Below are 16,586 nucleotides of genomic sequence, written 5' to 3' on the forward strand. Positions count from 1 at the left end.
TAAATCATCAGGGGTACCATGCCAGAGGAGGAGGATGTTGTCAATATAGTGACTCCAAAGACCCACGTGGTGGAGGTAAGGATTAGCCGGGTTGAGAATTAATGATTTCTCCAGATTATGGACATAGAGTATTGCAAAGTTGGGCGCGAAGCAAGTGCCCATCGAGACACCTTTGATTTGTAGGTAGTATGTCTCGCAATACAAGAAGTAATTGTTTTGTAGGGCAATTTGTATATTCAATGTGAAGCCTATTTCTGACTGTTCCTAATCACTTTGCGCCGACAACGCTGTCCACCACGTTCACTTGCGTCGTCACTTTCACTTTGTCATCACCTTGTCACCAAGTGTTATTTGGGTTGCTCCATGAATGTCTTTCATGTACAGTGCTGCTTCCTAACTGTGCCTCCCATTTCAAACTAAATTGGTGATTAATAACCTTCTCACAAATGTACTGAGACTCCTTGTGTTTCCTTCCTTGTAATACGTATTGTATGCAATTTTCAAACTGTCTTTGACATTGATACCTAGTGGGACATTGTATCCTATATATACAACTCATGTAGGCAGGCAATGTGGAGATATTTCTCCTGATCTTTGGGTTTGAGCGGTGCAACGTTTTAAGCGCTATTTTAATTATAATATTGCATAGTTTGCACTATTTTGAGACATGCCTGTTTTTACCGCACTCCGTAAGTGGTGCTGCTGTTTTGGAAATGACCTGTTGATACTTGAAGAATCACAGCCGGCTCCCCCGGAAGGGACGCCGAATAGGGATATGTATGTAAAATTTGGTCTTTCCCCCATAATGTACAGCACATTGTGGAGGAAATATACCAAAAAGTATCCTGAGTTGCGATGGCCTATATATTAATTGTTTGATTTGCGGAGCACTGTATGTGTAAGCTGCGAGTGCGACAGGACATGTTTGAGTGTATACGTATGTGGGTGAAAGAGGTGTGAGAGCGTGAGAAGCGTGAGCAGGCACTGATTGAGAAAGAGCAGCGAATGAGTGAGCGTGAGAGAGCGCACGAGTCGGAAAAGCACAAAGCAAAGGAATTAGAAGAGAAACAGGAGAAAGAACGTCGGTTGCAAACATCTGGCCAGTATCCTGTTCGACAGACTCTTTATCCTGTCCTTAATAAATCTGATGATGATTTTTCGTTTCTAGACCGATCTCCACTTCCGTACGCCGGACCGTCTGCTCCGGGAGGAGGAGATCAGGATTTTAGACCGCCCGGACAGAAAGTGGAAACGCGGTCCATGTTGTCGGCCGATCGTATGGCTGATCTCCATAAGATTGCTTACCGGGTTAACAAAGATGCTGTCTCCCTTGCAGATTTATTGAAAGAACTTGTAACATGGGAGGATAGGGAGAAACTGTATTTCACTGATTTTGTTTCTAATGAAATAGTAACAGCTTTTCGGAAATATTCCGATGTTCTTGAACCAGATGATGTGATAGCTGATTCTAAAGAATTGCGTAAAGGTCTTCTTCTTCCTTCTCAGGTGCTTGAAGCAATTCGACGGCTATTTGCATTGCGGGATGAGATGTTTCAACTATGGGATGAAGAGCGGAAAAGGAGAGCTGGCAAGGAGAAAATGAATCCGGGTGGCAACGGGAAGCAGTCTTCCATCTTTTATTCAGATAAGACCGATGCAGTGCATGTTAAACCGATGCGGGAAGCGGCACCTTTGTACGTTCCTCCTAAAGGAGCAGGTACTAGTTCGGATAGAGGGTCAGCTGATTCTCAAGGGTACTTCATTTATAATTGGGTTTATACCCCTTGGAATACGGCAGATGTTATGGCATTAAAAGCTGCATTACCTGATCCACGAAAGAATCCTGCTGCCTTTTATGAAGAAGTTGAGGGGGCTCTGAATTCCTGTACTATGACCTTGGCCGATATTGATTTATTTTTCAGGCTTATATTACCCCCAGATATGTGGAGATCTATACGAAAGGTAGATGACCTCCAGATATTTAAAGTTAGATGGTCGGATCTTGAGGATGAGGATAGAGAGAGGACACCTGCACAGAAACCGCCTCAGTCGATTTTAGATCTTCCCGCTGCTATCTTGACTAAATTAAAAACGCTTATCCCCCCTAAAAAGATTCATTGGACTATGCTAGCATCATGTAAACAGAAAATAGATGAATCAGTTTCAGATTTCTTTACACGATTTGAGGAAACTTTCCATGATTTTAGCGGCCAGTCGCTTACGGACGACACGGGTCGACATCTTTTTGTTGATAAATATGTTTCGAATTTATTATCGGGAGTAGCAGCTCGATTAAAAGCGAGCAAAAGCTCTTGGACGACTTCGACGCCAGCATCCCTCCTGACGATGGCTCAGTATTATGAGCATCAGTAATTAGAAGCGAAGGGTAGTGAAGAAAAGAAATCTAAAGATTTGAAAACGAAGGTTATGTTAGCGCAAGTGTATGGGCCGCCTTGTAGGGGTAATGAAGGGGGCGGTCGGAATTTCCCTGGTTCTTTTTCGGCCCGTACTGATTTGGCTCGGGATCAATGTGCATATTGTCGACATAAAGGCCATTGGGCGAATGAGTGTCCATTGTTGCGCGCACAGCGGCAAGAGCATGGGCAGGGATCCATGAGGGGTAGAGGAGGTTCTTCAGGCCCTAGGGGCAACACGAATGATCGAGCTAGGTTTGAATCTAGTATGCGACCACGAGATGGGTCCAATGTTTTTGATCGACGAAATCAATACCAAATGTCTGATTATGTACCTCCTGAGCAGCACGATTCACAGTATGCATAGGATTGCGTAGGATGGAGTAAGGAATCAGTTGAAGTGCCAGTAGATCAGAGGGGTCCTTATGTTACAGCACATGTTTTGGGTTCTACTGATCGGTTCCTGGTTGATACAGGAGCTACTCGTTGCGCTTTGTCTATAAAAATTGGTTCTGGGGGCTCCCCTGTCTGGCTTAACAATTACGTCAATAGGGTTCGATGGAACGCCTTCTGTTAGCCCACTATCACAACCTCTTGCACTTTATGTAGATCAGTTTGTTGCACCATGTCCATTTTTGCTTTCCCCGAATACGCCTGATAACATGGTGGGTCTGGATATGCTTAAGCATTTTCGGGCTACGATACGATGCTCCCCTGAGGGAGTACGTGTTATTTTGAATGACAACTATCCGACAATGGAGAGGGTGTGTACGATTAAAGAAGATACTGCATTGGACTCTTTACCTCGTACCCTGTGGGCTACTTCGGATACTGATGTGGGACAGATGATCATTCCTCCGGTGCACATTAGTGTAAAGGAGGGAGCCGTGTTGCCACACCTGCCTCAGTATCGAATCTCACAGGAGGGGGAGGAGGCGCTTATACAGATAGTGCAGGATCTGATTAAAGTAGAGGTTGTTGAAGAAGTTCCATACAATGTGTGCAACAGTCCTATACTACCGATTTTGAAGAAAGACACTGACTCTAGGATTTATCGATTTATTATCGATTTGAGGGAGGTTAACAAGATAGTGATACCTCAATACCCTGTGGTTTCTGACATTACGACACTTCTTACTCTGGTCCCGCCAACTGCAACCACGTTCTCGGTCATAGACTTGAAGAACGCTTTCTTTTCGATCCCTATTCATCCTGACAGCCGATATCTTTTCAGATTCATTTTGAATAATAGATCGTACAGATTTTGTAGAGTTCCCCAAGGTTATACTGAGAGTCCTAGCATTTATAGTCAGGCACTGAAACGACAGTTGGATTCTTTCATGTTACCTGAAGGTGTGGCGCTTATACAATATGTCGATGACATTTTGTTGGCAGCTGACACCCCCGAACAATGTGAGGAGTGTACATTGTCTTTACTTACCTTCCTGGTATCGCACCATCACAAAGTATCGAAAAAGAAACTGCAATATTGTAGACCAAAGGTAACCTACTTAGGTCACCTTTTGTCTAAGGAGGGGCGTGCACTTACATCAGATCGCATTCAAGCTATTTTAGACACACCAGCACCCTCCACACAGAAAGATGTTCAAGCTTTACTGGGTCTCACCTCCTTTTGTAGACAATCGATATTAAGGTTTTCGTACATAGTTAAACCATTGTTAGCCCTTCTGACAAAGGATACCCCAGTTCCCCTTCCCTGGACAGATGAATGTGAGAATGCTTTTCAACAATTACGTCAGGCCCTTTGTTCAGCACCAGTGTTAGGCACTCCTGATTACATGAAGCCCTTTACATTGTATGTGCATGAGAGAGATGGATGCGAGTTATCAGTGTTAGTGCAGATGCACGGCGATAAACAGCGCCCTTGTGCATACTTATCGGCAATGCTTGATCCTGTTGCTTGAGCGTTGCCTGGTTGTCTTCGCTCAGTTGCAGCAACAGCTGTGTCAATACGCCAGAGAGAAGGGATTGTGTTATCTCATAAGTTGTTAGTGTTGCAAGATATACCCTCTTACAGATGTGGATGGAGAGCTGTGGGTGGAAGGGTCTTGTTTGAAGTTACCGGATGGGACTACCTCAGCAGCATATGCAATTACTACGCTACACACAATAGTGGAGACAGCACGCATACCGCAGAAATCAGCTCAAGCAACAGAAAGGATAGCGTTGACACGATCATGTGAGCTTAGTGCAGGATTATGTGTGAACGTCTATACGGACAGCCGCTATGCTTTCGGAGTAGCGCACGATTTTGGCCTGCTATGGAAGGAAGGAGGCTTTTTGACATCAGCTGGAGCACAGATAATGTATGGAGAATTACTACAGAATCTCTTGACTGCACTGACCTATCCTAAAAAGATAGCTATAGTGAAATGTAGTGCGCACAAGAGAGTGACAGACAAAGTGGGACAAGGAAACGCTTTTGTAGATCAAGTAGCACGTGAAACTGCGATGCAGCCTGGCTCCACCCCAATGTATGTTGTGAAGTCACAAGCTGAGCGGTGGCATGATACTAGGGAAAAGGTACTAGAGATACAAACGACTGCTACTGATAAAGAACGAGAACAATGGTCAAAAGATGGAGAAATGGATGATGAAGGCTGCTGGAGGAATAAGCAGATGGATAGGTGGAAGTTACCTACAGCCTTCGTACAACCTATGGTTCAGATGGCATATGGGCTAGCACATGTTGGAGCTTCGGCAATTGTGAAATTTTGGGAGCATCCAGAAATTGCTAGCAGGGCTAAGAGAGTAGTACAGACCTGCATGATTTGCCTTAAATACAATCCAGGAAAAGGGACACGAACTCCAGCAGCCACTGCACCTTTTGAAGTATTGCAAATGGATTATATTCAGCAGGAACGCTGCAATAATCTGAAGTATGTCCTGGTTGTGGTTTGTGCATTCAGCAAATGGATTGAAGCGTACCCTACGAAGGACAATACTGCAATGACTACTGCTAAGGTGCTGTTGAAGGAATTCTTTCCTCGTTTCGGTGTTTGTAGATTGTTGTGGAGTGATAACGGGCCCCATTTTGTGGCGGACGTCATTAAGTATGTCCAGAAGGGACTAGGCATTGTGCAAAAATGTCATGCAGTGTTCCACCCACAATCAGCAGGTTTGGTGGAAAAGTGCAATGGCACGCTGAAGTTAAAAATAGCGAAAATACAGGCTTCTACGTCTCTGACTTGACCAGATGCTTTGCCCTTGGCATTATTGTCTATCAGATCAGTACTGCATTCTCGGACGGGCCTAACGCCCTATGAGATTGTTTTCGGGTGCCCCATGAACATATGGGTGTGCCCAAACCGAGCTCAGTTTACGATGTACCTTGTGTTTTAATGAATGACTATTTGGCACAATTAACTGATAGCTTGGTTTCCATTCATCAACAGGTTCGAGAAGCACTCCCTGACCGGTCCAAAGGAGAAGGCCATCACCTCCGGCCTGGTGACTTCGTTCTGGTGAAGTCCTTCGAGAGGTCGAGTAGTCTGGAGCTGAGATGGTGCGGTCCTGAACAGGTCCTCCTCGTGACAAGATCGGCAGTGCGGGTGACCAATCGGAAAAATTGGATCCATTTCATTCATTGCCGGAAAGTTCAACCTGACCTGGTGGAGCCTGCTGTATTGACCGACCATCGAGATATCCTGACTACGGAAAGAGGCTGTACTGTGGTACCTGACGAATCTGAGGAGTTCTTCCCGGACCAGACGATTCCTGGATCAAGAAGATACAATCTACGACCAGGAAAGGAATCTGCGAGTTTGTGAGAAGTTGTCAGAACGGTCCCTAGGTCAGTGAAACGGAGAGCCGATGAGGCAAGGGGGGAGGATCAGCCCTGCATTAGTGTAGTGACACCCGTCTTGGCTCGCTGGTGAAGAAAACAACGGCTACCTAGGGGTAAGAGTTCTGACAACACTTTAGCTTCAGGAAGATACTGTGTACATTTGTTCGGATGGATAAGAAGAAGATTTTTGGTTCTGTAGGGTTCATAATCATCGTAGCAGTTATCGCTACAGTCATGTGGTTTGTCGAAGATAAAGCTCCTGCCCGTGAGCTATATGTTGTTTCCACTCCAGTCCCAGATGAACACTTTTTCTACACACTTCCATATCAAGAGTTGAAACATCGGCAGTCGTATTTGAATAACACTTTCATCCAAATGTTGCATCATACCCACGTTGCTACAAATGCTACAGACTGTTGGATATGTGGGATGATGCCGGCACACCAAAAGAAAGGGGGAACACCGTTCATACCTCTTCCTTTCTCTCATAATGGCTCCTGTAGAGCATGGGATACTTTGCTTTTTGCTACGAGAAAACCTACAGTTGGAAGATTACTCTTTAGATTGAATAAAGAATGTCACCAAGATAAGGAAGGCTATCCACAAGCCAATGGAACTATATGGGAGTGGGAAGAATATCGACCGGACAATGAATTGACACCATATATTTTCACGAACACTAGAGACACTGTTGGACAAGAGAAGTTTATGATCTCAGTGGCCCAAGCACAAGCAGATTTATGTGTAGAGTGTAGGCCATATTCCTGTAGGTGTTAGAGATGGTATTGTTGCATTGAACATTGATGGCCTTAATATTAGTACTTTCCTCGCCTCATATAATACCTATTTTGTATGTGGAAACAAAGGCTATTATCGATTACCAGCTGGATGGTCTGAAGTAGGTTATGTATCATTTTTATTGCCACCTGTATTCCCGGCACCTGCATCATATCATAAAGACTTGAAAATATTGAATAATGTGACTGTAAATAGATTCAAACGAACTTTATCTGTAGATGACATTAACCAGACTGACACTAGTCTGCAGCAATATATAGATTTCAACCTAGGATTATTTTTCTTTGTGGGAGCTGCTCTGAACAGTAGGAAAATACGCCGATTAACGAGAGTAGTGGAAGCTGTTACTAATCAAACTGCTGCGGCTCTTGGGAATCTTACTGAAGATTTGCAAATTACCAGGATTGTTGCATTACAGAACCGGATGGTTCTAGATGTAATATTAGCGGATAGAGGTGCAGCTTGTAGAATTATTGGAAGCAGCTGCAGTATCTTTATCCCTGACCATACTCCTTCTGTAAATAAAGCCATTAACAAACTACATAAAATTGCAGCTGATATACATGTCGAAAATGGATCTTGGACCTTCTCTGGGTGGTTTTGGACCTTGATTTCTACATGGGGTTGGAAGGTTCTCACTGGACTATGTATAATTGTTGCCATATTATTCACGTGTTGTGTATGTATCCAGTGTAGTCCAATGATATGTTCTTTATGTGTTTCCTTTTGTGTGCCTAATAAACAATCTGTCGCAGAAGCTACCCATAAGAAAACTATAACTAGAGAGATAGCCGAAATGATGAGCATCGACATAAACGATGAGTATTTAGATTATCAAAGGAAACCGAGTGTCTTCAGCAAATGCTGAAAGGGTCGTCTGTTGTAAATAAAACAGTGTTAGTATTAAGCATTCGCTGAAGACATGCTATCATGTCTTTGTTTTAGTTTTTCCGCCCATACTTGAAATACGGCAAGACTCCATTTTGTTTTCTGGCGTCCATCTTGTGTGCCATACATTGCCATGTGCTCGCCACGAGGCGGGTCCTACCTCACTGATTGTCACCCCTGAAGTTTGCCCGGCAATAGGCTCTAAATAGTTCCTTGTGCGTCCAGCGCATGTCCAGTAGGAGTCACATCTGTTTCCGATTAGCGTAGATTGGAATGTGTATTCGTCGGGTATCAAGAACCGCTAACTCCACCCATGTATCGATCATGTTCGAGAAAAGTCCATATATGGTTGTAAATCATGCTTTAAGCTGTAACCACCTACTTATGAGCCCCTTCTTTGTGTATAAAAGGAGACCGCATGTCTGAGTTCTTTGTGCTACCTTGTACAATACTGTAGAGTGTTGTGTGGGCTGTAGTATCACCTTTAAAGGTTTATTAAACTATGTTTTTGTATTTCGAGTTTCCGTGCCAATTTCTTGTGTAGTCTAAGGACTCTGTGTACAGAAGGGCGAACCCTTTCGCACTCGCAGGCCTTGCTGAGGCCTGTACTCATCAAGGGCACAGCACAATGTCAAAAGCCGGGCAGGTAAACTGAGTCGTAAAACTCGAAATCCACAAATCTGGGGGAACATAGTTTTGCAGTTGGTCCCTAGGGCGCCCCTTCCCCCATTTCACCAAATCCCAAAATGTGCCCATGTTCCTGTCTCTACTAGCATGATACAACTCCGACCAGTACTGTTAATCCCAAGCCCGTTTTGCTTTGTGTTGCACTTTCTTATACGCCATCCTTGCATTTTTAATCCCGTCCCTATCTTTAGATCTTATTGCCATAGCCAAGATATTGTAGGCATCCCTACATGATTTGCCATACCATGTTTCCACCCTAGTTTTAGGCCTATACTTAGATTTTTGTACTTTAGTTATAAAAAAGACCTACGCTTATTAAAAAGATTCATATGAATTTGAATAACTTTAGGCACCGTATCCTGCTTAATGACACATTTCTGAAGCTCTGTTGTGGCATCTGCCTCCATCTCTCTGATTTCCGCCAAGTGATCCTCTTTAGGAAGACAGTCTGACCATTTTACCCTCCTGGTATCATTAGTGGGTAAAATGTCAATTACTTCTGTGCAAGCTTCTGACGGATGACTTCCAAACAACTCGGAGTATAATACAAGCGGATTATTTTCACTTTCCACTAGTTCTAATACAACCATATCCTTAATAGAGAACCAATTCTCTTTGTTAAAAAAGATGTAGTCTATGCGACTGCTACTTATCCCATTATTAAAAGTGGGAGCTTCCTGTTTATCTGATTCTGTTCTTCAATTTGCCGCCCTTAGCCCCTGTTCCAGGCATAGAACTTTAAACAGTAATACAGCCTCTGACCACTTCTTAATTGGAGGTATGGGCAATTGCGGGATATCTCAAGAGAAATCTTCCTCCAGTATAAGATCTATATCATTAATATCTGGCGGTTCGAAGGAACAGTTAAAATCTCCTGCTACTAGAATATTCCCCTTGCCAATATAAAGGTCAAGATACAAATCTAACAAGGTAATGGTCTCAGAGGCTTTACCCCCAGGCTTGCCCATTGCATAGATGTTAAAAATATAAAGGTCCTTAGATTTAGGGGCTTGGATTTTAATTATTAAAATATCACTGCTCTTAGACTCCAACTGGTTGACTTGATAGCTGTCTTTCAGTCTAACCCAAGTGGTCAAACCCCCATTGGTCTACCCCTCGAGCTCAGAGTGGCTGGATTGTAAAAATTTAGATAACCTGGTCTATACTCCGGTTCTACTCGCCAGGTTTCCTGGAGTAATATGACATCATGTTTATCTATAAAAGTTAGCCAGTCATGAGATGTTAGTTTGCTTTTTATCCCTGTGATGTTCCATGAGACCAAGGGTTGTTCTGTACAACCAAAACTGAGGTTACCACGTTGCTGGCACCCACTAGCACCAGGAACAACATTAGAAATCGTTAAACCTGATGCTGAGCCAGCAACAGACCTTAGAGGTAAATTAGTGCTGATTGCCCCTGTGCGATCTACCCTGTTATTATTAAGAATATTCTCCAAATGTTTTGAGATCTGTTGGTGGGGACAGTCAATCGTTGGCATCTAATGTGCTAAGCAACTCAAATCTATCAACCACCTAAATGGCACTATTGGTATCTCTTGGCCAGTTGCATGTTGACCTATCGCTTGTTGACTGTTGATATACAACTGGTCGATAAAAGAAACCCAGCAGGAAAACTTTGATACCCTCATAATTTGGCCTAAACTTAGCACAGCACAATCACCATCCATGCCTTTTTGAGACTGACCAACCCAAGCAACCCTTCTCACCATCTTGAATTCCCTAAAAAGGTGGTTCCCTAGCCCTCTTTTAGTATTCAAGAAGTGAAGTGCCTTGTTCTTAAGGGAGGACTAGTGCTCCTCTTCTTGGTGTTGGAGTTTTGGTACGTTGGCTAAAATAATGGTGTATGGGGTCACCTCGGGTGGGAGATGTAGAGAGGCTCCCGCTGACAAAACATTTCCCTGGCCCTATGATCTACCTATAGGGCCCTGTGGCCCTACTCTACCATTGGGTTCGGACAGTATAAGAGTGTTCCGGGGATTTACCATTGAAGTTGATGAAGGACATACTGACCCGCTACGCGGGGAACTAGATGGGATTCTTGACTCTCTATCGGTTGGCTCTATGACATGTCTGTTTCCCGGATTAGCAGAATGATCTTTGGATATGTGCTGTTTTAGTATGCTTAACCTTTGATCCATTGCATCAAGTTTCGCCAAGACAGGGTTAATCAGGAATAGTAATCTTTCTTCAAGCTGTTTTAGAAAGTCCGGAGGGACCTGGAGAGAGTTATGGACAGGCACTACAGCGGATAGGTTAGTACTATTCTTACCCCCCGTAGAACTATCAAAAGCCAGAGGCATCTCTATAGGCCCTCCCAGCTCATGTGCAACATTCCTGTTCTTTGCCTGCTTAGAGATTTGGTGACTAGTTTTAGGGGCACTACGCACTTTTCTTTTCTTGGACTGTTCTTTACTTTTGGCTGCTTGTTTGGACTGAAGATGCCTAGTGCGAGTAGCTTGCGGAGAAGGAAGCGGGTTAAGCAGGTAGAATTAGCCAATAGAAGAGGTTCAGGGGTGCCATGCGGTGGATTGGATACAATCCTTTGTATAGCTTGGGGGCTCGTAGCTACAATGGCATTAGACTCTTGCATAGGAGCTTGCAGTGTGAATGGGTTTGATGGTTCTAAAGAGAGCCTCCGCTCAGTGAGCTGAATCTTGTGTATTAACACGGACTCAGCCCTTGTTAGGAAGCCATCTAAGGTACCCACTACTCCTGGACCATTCCCCCCTTTACGTAAATTCTTGCTCATATCGTTAATTATCACGCTTATCTAAGGTATACTGTGCTAATTTGCCAAAAATGACCCACTAAATGGCATAGCTTCGTCTGCAGCAATTGTTCTCCTACCCGTACGATAAATTATTAACAATGTCCCCTTGAGTCCAAAATCATAAAAGTTAGTTCAGCTTACTTGAAGTCCGGATATAAAATGTTGGGTGGGGTGGCCCAGACCAGCCTCTGCCTGCCGCTGATGGGCGCGGACGTGGGGCCTCCCTCGCTTTTGAGCTTCTTCTGGCGCTAAAAGGTGACGTGCTGAAGCAGCGCCACTGAGGTATTCTGGGATGTGTGGTCCCCTCTGCAGCGTGAAGTTTGCGGTACTGGTGATGAAAGCGGCAACCGTCGCAAGGCTGCTAGCATTCCGCTGAAGACAGCAAGGAATCCGGTAGGCAAAAGAGGTTGGCAATGTCAATAAAGTGCTAATGCCCGCATATCGACAAATTCCTTCATAACTGCCTACTTTTTTAAACACAAAAAAGTATAATTATAATAGATAATCATGTAAATATCTTGTATAATAGTTCCCAGTTTTTTTTTGTGTTTGGTTTAGTTGTTTTTTATTTTTATTCAAGGTATCCTTTCTGATGTTCTGTATAAAATTTAAATCCCCACCAAATATCACCTGCCCAGAAGCTCCTATCAATAAATCGTAGATTTGTGCCAAGGGTCCTGTATCATCTGAAATAGGGCCATAGTAGTTTATAAAATCGAACATTTTCCATGGAAGTTTACTTGAGAGGTAAATTGCTACACCTCTCACTGCAAGACCATAAGATGGAAAAAACACTTTAGAAAAAACTTTGGTTACAATTCGTTTCAGAGAATTAGATTTCAGATGGGTCTCCTGCAGAAACAGAACTTGGGGATTTAATAAAGACAGCCATCTAATAAGAATGCAATACTTATTTTTATTTAATAGTCCATTTACATTGGCTGACAGGGTCTTACATTTACTAGTTTCCATAATTAACTATTCCAGTATATTTTCCCAACCTTCCTGAACCTTCTGCTCCTGCTCTTTTCTCTGCTGTGCAAACCCCGCCCCACCCAAAAAAAGAACAGCTACCACCCCCTCGAGATGTGGAAAAACCCCTGACGGCCACACTATCCACATTCCGACCCTCCCATCTAACCTAATGGGTGTCATGAAATTAAACCCTGAGTGTCCCCACGAATCCCAGTACCATCCCAGAAAAATGTATCGCCATTATTCCGCTGACTATCTGGCTGACTCGGCATATGTTAAGGAAAAAAGAAGCACATGATTTACCAAATGTAGATCTGACCGGCATTTCCTCACCATATAATGGGTCTAATTAATCAAGAATAGTATCTCCGCTGGGCTATATAGCCCCAGCAGTATCATAGAAAGCCTCTGAAAGGGCATCCAGCCCAAATTGCATGGGAGGGAAAGATATTGTCATTAGCCTATCTATCCGTATGTAATTATTCAAGTACTAGACCCAGCTGAGATCTCCTTTAGAAGGGCTTGTGCTTCTTCTAAATCTGAAAACATGAAACATTTCCCTTTCACTAAAACTCTGAGTTTCGACTGCTTAGTGATTGATGCTTGTGCACCATGAGCTTTAAATAAATGAAGAATTTTAACAAATTATTTTCTCCTCCGTGCAGCAGTGGCAGTCATGTCCGAGAATATGCAGCATTTACTAGTCTCTGTCATAGGAAATTATCTCGGCTGGAACACTTTTGAAAGGATTCTCCTCCCATGAGCCTGAAATCTGCGAAATTCAGCAGGATAGTTCTAGGAATGGTAGAGTTGGGAAAGCGTTGTGCAGGAACTTGGTGCGCTCTTGTAATTGTAAGGTCGCCCTCAAATTCCGGAGTACATTCTATTTAATGAATGAGTTCACACACTCGATAGGTTGGGTTCCTTCTATACCTTCGGGAACCCCTACAATCCTGAGGTTTGACCTACGAGAATGATTCTCAAGTTCCTTCAATTTGGCCTCAAGAGAATTTGCCACCTCCTTAGCCTCTCACACAACGATGTTCATTTGATCCTCCAGTACAGAGATTCTAGCTCTAGCCTCCTGTAATCTAATGGTAAACCAGTCATTGTCTCTTCAATTTTCCCCAATCTTGAATGCAAGGCAGCAATCTCTATTTGCTGTGCTTTTTTCATTTCACGTATTTCTTCTAAAATTAAATTCAGCATATCTCTAATGTCTAGCTGATACGTCGCCTTTCTCTCTGAGCTTTGGCAGGAATTAGTGAAGAAGATGTCAGTGTCCACACTCAAACTTCCCGCCTTAGGATATATCTGCACCAATGGAATCAAAGGGACCAGTGGAAACTCTGATAGCACTTCTCTTAGCTATTACTTGAGATTGCGAATGTAGACAGCAGAAGGGGCTGTAATGGCACTAGGTTTACTGGAGTCTCGGTCACTATCTCACAACTTTTATCAAGTGCATCCTGCAAAGGAGAGGGATCTAACCTAGATTTTTCATTCTCTGCTGCGCTCAGGACAGTTGAAAGTGAGAGGGGTGCTGCCGAGGCTTGTACCTGAGCTTTTATTTGTACTTGAGTTTGGTCCGTCTGTTGCTGCTTGGCCCCTAAGCAGCACATTTCAGGAGTTTGTTGCATTGTTCCCGAGTCTCCTGAGTCTCTAGGAGCTCTCAGTTCAGTTGTGACCCCTCCTATGTCTGCCAATGAGGGATTGGATAGCTTGGAGGGTGAGCCGAAAGTTAAAGAGGAGGATTGTGGATGTGAAGATTTTGGGGTAGTTCTTTTTATAAAGAATGGAAATTCCTTTATTTCTTTTGCGCCTTTCCTCAGGCCATCTCGGGCCAGACTTGTTATTACAACCACAGCTTCTAGTGGTTCTGATGTAGACTTAGCCTGATTGGCCTCTGATTCCACTAGATCGAGCTGCTCCCCACATTGTAAGGGAGCAGAGGAGACACAGGTGGGGGTGAGCTCATCTCCTGAGCTTTCCAGGGTGGTCTCAAGACCTGGAGAGGTAGAATTATTCACCCCATTCTTTTCCTTGGCAGGCCGAAGTGCAGCTTTCTTTGCCAAGGCTTGGCAAGTTTTTGCCTTAAGGCGGGCAGCAATATCAGCTTTGCTGGGCTTGCTGACAGCATTGGCATCTTTCTGTGGTTTTCCCGTTCCCTCACTACTCATTATGCAAGCAGTGAAATGTTCTTGTACTCCTTCCCCCCAAGTGTCTTTGTTTTCTTCACTTTACTTAATTTACAACAATATAGCTCTGAGTCTTTAATCCTGCTCAGACCTCCTTGCCTCCTCACCTCCTTTTGCCGCCTCACATCCAAGTTTGGGGTTCCGTTTTTTTACCCTTACCGCTGTATGCTTCAGTCCTGAAAGATTTGTAGCTTTCGTCTTTTTAATCTCGCAGTCTCGCAGACGGCCACCAGGTGGAGGAAACGGATCTCGTCCAGCCCGCAGTCAAGCCAACCCAAGCCGACTCGAACGGCGCGGCGTGAAATCCCCTACCGGTCCTCCTCTGCACCGGAGCCAGCAACAGGCAGTCAAAGCCTGCAAGCGTTCCGAAGACTGTCGCCCGCCACAGAACCAAGAGCGGACCTTGGCACACGCCAGCGTACTTCCCGCATAAATCCACATGAGTCCTCAAGCAGCTTACATCAGAGAGGACACGTCATGCTCGCCGACCAGGTAGATGCCGCCATTACTAGGTTCGGGGGTCACCTGTGGCTTCATGGAGGCGTGCTACTCCGTACCCATCCCCCATAAGACCGGGGGTGAATGTGTTGATATGTTCTGTATTCCGTCCATAAATTGTGTGTGGTTTTTTTCTCGCCCTAAGTGCACCAGGTGGACGTGGGCGTAGGTCCTGGGAACACTGTGCCACTGGAATCATGCTAACCTGGCTGATGAGGAGCGTAACCCCGAAACCGGTCCTAAGATGCTTTTTTTCGGTCCCGGGAGGATCTGGCTTGGCAGTTCGGGCTGGACTGTTCCCATGAGGCACAGGGTCAATACTGATTTGCATATGGCCAAGTCTAAACTGTGGTGGCATGGTGAGCAAAAGAATGATGAATTTAACCCAGATTTCTTGACTGGGGCTGAATGTTTTGATATGTTCTGCATTCCGTCCATCAATTGTGTGTCTTTAAATTTGAGGGAGTGTAGTGCATGTTTGGGGGCAGTGAAGTGACAGAGATGCGAGGAAGTGCATTCAAGTAAGAGTGATAAGAGTGTCCTGAAGAGGATAGAGAGGTGGTTAAAGATGTGCAGATGGATGAGATATGCAGAGAAAAAGAGGATACATATCTAATATAAAGCGCATATAACTGAAGGCCAAAACTCATTCCACCGGCATCAATGCTCTTTAATTCACAGACTTACAGTTTTAGAATTGAAACATTTCCAATGTTAATTATTTATAACAAATCATTGTTGCTATTCATTGACCCATTGACAAAGCCAATCATACTGACATGCTTTAGGCGTCTGTCAGTTGCTGTCCGATTTATCTGGATACAATCAGAGAGAAACTAAAATACCGGTCAGATGGCACACTACGGGAATCACTGAAATGTATTTGACATGTTCCTTTATAGAGATCCCCCACTTTGTTCATCCCACTTAAGGACATGTCTGCACATATTTCTATGACTGATTGCAGCCAGCAGCTGTGGGTGCTTCTCAAGCATATTTTTCCAGACACTCAGCAAGCATACATTTAACAGGGCTAAAGTTGTCATGCTCTACAATTTACACATTACAGTTTATTATTTGGTGTCACAATGTCAACAACTTTGATGCCCACCTCCCACACCGGGAGCCAGAATGTGACCAGGTGGGACACATTCCTCTTTCCTCCATATTGGCACTATGTTTTGCCTGTGACCTCAAAGATATTCAGACATTCTCCACCACCAGCTTGATGTGAATAAAACTGTGAAAATACTTGGGACATTTGTGGCTGTATTCCCCAGCCTGCCACTCAAAAATAATACTTGACTTAACTCAGGAACATCTCGGAGTGACATTTATTATTCCCATTCAATTCTATGTCATTTTCGGACAGATATTGGACAATAAAGGGGTGACATTTACAATTTCCACTACCATCTAAAACACTTTATGCAAGGTGCTGCACATTACTTCTTTTTATACACAATCAAAACTCAATACTTGTACATTTTTGATCTTTAAAACTAAATATATAAATTACTTTAAAAAACA

Source organism: Lissotriton vulgaris, chromosome 3_2 (assembly GCF_964263255.1).
Source record: "Lissotriton vulgaris chromosome 3_2, aLisVul1.2, whole genome shotgun sequence".
Lineage (NCBI taxonomy): Eukaryota > Metazoa > Chordata > Amphibia > Caudata > Salamandridae > Lissotriton > Lissotriton vulgaris.